General features: G+C 35.3%; 1 pseudogene; it reads left to right on the top strand.

The window, feature by feature from the left end:
* Positions 1-2,062: 2,062 nt before the first annotated feature.
* LOC123793067 (peptidyl-prolyl cis-trans isomerase A pseudogene) lies at positions 2,063-2,551 on the top strand (annotated as a pseudogene).
* The last annotated feature ends 1,586 nt before the right edge of the window (positions 2,552-4,137 follow it).

Raw genomic sequence — 4,137 nt, 5'->3', positions numbered from 1 at the left:
AGGATACCCTTTAGTAATTACCATGACTCTAATTTTTCTTTAATAAAGAGCATTTTAGTATCTTTGTGGCTCCCATAAATTCATATGAAAATCATTGTTGAAATGTTTGAATGCATTTTCAGATCTCTGTGGTATATTATTTGCTATTTCTCTTTGGTGTTAAGATGTTTTGTGGCAATAGCGGGGACCTGAATGATTTATTATATGATTATTTAAGGGAATTTATTACTTCCTATGATGTAAGAACCAATCTTTTTTAAAGATCCCAGCCTATTTTTTAAAGATCCCAGCCTACTGTCTTTCTCACTGCCATTGTTGTTCCTAGTGATTCCTTATATTGGACCTAAAAGCATGTTTGAATTTGGCATATTTTAGGGCTTTTTCATAAATGTATGAGATTGGGGGAATTATGCCTATTTGAAAAAACCAAAACAAAACACCTTAGGAACAAAATTTGCATGATTGTGGATTCAGTAATGAACTTTAACTGTCAGTTGGGTTTGAATCAGGAAGGACATGATTGAAGTAACAAGAATAATCTGTGAGATACTGACATACCAGAATTAGGAAGTTTGGAAATCAGAGATTATATGTGTATGTCTGTTGCTACAAACACAACTATCTGTTGTTATTAGAATGTTACTTCACAGCATCAGATGGGAAGGGGCAGTTAATATATGAGTAACTACTTTTATTTGATAGTTAGGAGTGGTGGACAGATAAAATTTGTAATTAAAATACCATGCCATGTTTAACTTCTGTTTCTGTCTATGAAAATTTCTGGTGCAAATCTTACTGTCTGTTAAAAAAGCTAGATAAAATATATGAAAGATCTATGTCAAGTCATTGGCACAACAGGAAACACTGACTGCAAACCTTGAGAGAAGGTATAAATGAGATGAGAACTAAAATTTCAGTGGGCTTCTTAACTGGATGTGCTTTTTAGACCAAAGTACAAGAAGGGAGAATACAAGCAGAACTGGGCAATTCTTCAAGATTGGGAGACAAAGACAGGAGTTAGAGTCTGAGGTACCTGAGATTTGCAGGACAGAATAATATGGTGGCGTAACTATAAAGTAAAAAGAGCTCAAGAAATCAGCGGAAGAATCCTATTGAGTCTTTGGATATTTACTGAATTATACCTACACAAGGCGTGACTTTAGGAATCCAAGCAAGACAACTCTCAGGGAACTATAAATTGAATAATTCCCAGTGCTCACACAGAGCTGGGAATTATTTGCATTTCTTTCAGCCAAGTAGGATTCTGAATTAAGGATGCAAAGTCAAGCATCCAATACAAAATTACTAGACATAGGGAGAATTTTAAATGTGACCCACAATCAAGGAATAAAGTCAGTTAACAGAGAAAGGCCTAGAAATAATAGAGATCATGGGATTTGAAGACAAGACTTTAAAATATTTTTGTAAGTAGAAAAAATATGCTCTAGGATGTAGAGGATAAAAGAGAAAAGGCATTCATAGAAAAGAACAAAAAGAATTTTTCCAAATGAAAACTATAAAGTTGAGATGCAAAATTCACTGGGTGAGCATAAAATAATATAAAATATTGGAGGAAAAAATGGAAGCAGGGAGAACTTAAAGGACTATTTAGGCCAAAATATGAGATTAAAAAAAAAGACTGAAAGAAAATGAGCAGTATCAGTTACTTGTGAAGCTTTATCATATAGTCTAGCATATGTGCAATTGCAGTTCTAGAAAAAGAGGAGAGAGGGGCAGAAAACGATTTCAAGGAATAATGTTTCCAAATCTGATAGATGCCATGAGTCCACAAATAAAAAAAAAAAAGAAAAGAAAAGCTCAGTGAATCTAATGTAGACTAATCACAGATACAACCATAGCAAGAAACATTTAAATAAATTTTCTGAAATACAGGAATAATGAAATTTAAATTTTATTATAAAAACAGCCAGAGAGAAAAGAAACACAATATACATAGGAAAACAAGGTTAATATACACAGCTATCTCATCAAAAATAATGTGACTCAAATAATAGTGGAATTGTTATTGGCTGCTCCTTCAGAGCCACCATGGTGCCCAGTTATGGTCAACCCAACTGTGTTCTTTGACATAGCCTTGGATGGAGAGCCCTTGGACTGCATCTCCTTTGAGCTGTTTGCAGACAAATTTCCAAAAATATCAGAAAGGTTTCCTGCTCTGGGCACTGGGAAGGAAGGATTTGACTATAAAGCTTCCTGATTTCACAGGATTATTTTGAGATTTAAGTGCAAGGGTGATGACTTCACATGTCATGATGGCACTGGCAACAAGTCCATCTGTGGGGAGAAATTTGATGATGAGAATTTCATCCTGAAGCATACAGGTCCTGGCATCTTGTTCATGGCAAAAGCTGAACCCAACACAGAGGGTTCCCACTTTTTCATCTGCATTGCCAAGACTGAGCGGTTGGATGGGAAGCATGTGGTCTTTGGCAAGGGGAAAGAGGGCATGAATATTGTGGAAGCCATGGAGCACATTTCCAGGAATGGCAAGACCAGAAAGATCACCATTGCTGACTGTGGACAAATCTAATAAATTGGCTTGTGTTTTATCTTAACTACCAGACCATTCTTTCTATAGTCCAGGAGCATACCTCTTCATCCCCATCTGCTTGAAATATGCTAGCACAGATTTGTGCTCTCACTGCAGTTCTGTGGTTTCCATATTTTCCTTATTCCCTCTAAGTATTGCTGAATTGATGAGTTAGTGTTATGATTTTAAAACTAAACAAATTATTGACATAGAAGACAAAATAATGGGAAAATAATGAACTGAACAACAAAGAGAAGGAAGAATTATGCAACACAAAAATAGACTTAGGGAACTCAGTGACTCCATCAAATGTGGTAACATTCATATTACAGGAGTCCAAAAAGAACAGAAAGAAAAGGGGGCAAAAAAATTATTTGAAGAAATAATAGCTGAAAAATTTTCTAATCTGGGGAAGGAAACATATCCAGATCCAGGAGGCACAGAGAACTCCCATCAAATCAACAAAAGCAGACCCATATAAGACATATTGCAATTAAATTTGCAAAATGAAGTGATAAAGGAAAAGTCTTAAAGGCAGCAAGAAAAAAGAAGTCCTTAACTTACAAGGGAAAACCTATAAGGCTAGCTGGAGATTTTTCAACAGAAATGTGGCAAGTCAGAAGAGAGTGTCAAAATATATTTAAAGTGGTGAATAGGAAGAATCTGTAGCCAAGAATACTCAATCCAGCAAGACTATTATTCAGACTAGATGGAGATATACAGAGTATCCCAGAAAAACAAAAATTAAAGGAGTTATTGACCACTATACCAGCCCTACGAGAAATATCAGTGACTCTTCGAGTGGAAAGGAAAGACCAAAAGTGAGAAAGACAAGAATGGATAAGAGGAAATCTTCAGAAACAACCACAAAACAAGTAATAAAATGGCAATAAATACATATCTATCAATAATGACTTTGAATGTAAATGGACAAAATGCTTTAATCAAAAGACAAAGGGTGACAGAATGGATGAAAAAAACAAGACCCAAGTGTATGCTGCCTACAAGAGATTGATTTCAGACCTAAGGTCACCTGCAGATTGAAAGTGAGGGGATGGAGAAACATTTATCATGCAAATAGATGTCAGAAGAAAGTCAGAGTAGCAATATTTATATGGGATAAAGTAGACTTTAAAGCAAAGACTGTAACCAGAGAAAAAAAGGGCACTGTATCATAATCAAGTGGACAGTTGTACAAGAGGTTACAACAATTCTAAATATTTATGCACGCAAAATAGGAGCACCCAAATATATAAAGGAATAACAAATTGAAAGGAACTATTGACACTGATACAATAATATTATGGAATTTTAATGCCTCACTCACATCAATGGACAGATCAGCTGAACAGAAAATCAACAAGGAAAAAATAGCTTTGAATGACACACTGGACCAGATGGACCTAACAGATATATTCAGAACATTCCATCCTAAAACAGCAGAATACACATTCTTTTCAAATACACATGGGACATTCCCCAGAATAGATCACATATTAGGTCCCAAAACAGGCCTCAAGAAATACAAAAAGATTGAAATCATACCATGCACTTTTCTGACCACAACACTATGAAACTAGAAGTGA

This window comes from Ursus americanus, chromosome 13 (assembly GCF_024610735.1).
Source record: "Ursus americanus isolate L20-20 chromosome 13, mUrsAme1.1.p, whole genome shotgun sequence".
NCBI classification, from domain to species: domain Eukaryota; kingdom Metazoa; phylum Chordata; class Mammalia; order Carnivora; family Ursidae; genus Ursus; species Ursus americanus.
Note: the sequence above shows the minus strand (reverse complement) of the source record. Positions and strands in the feature narration are given on the sequence as shown.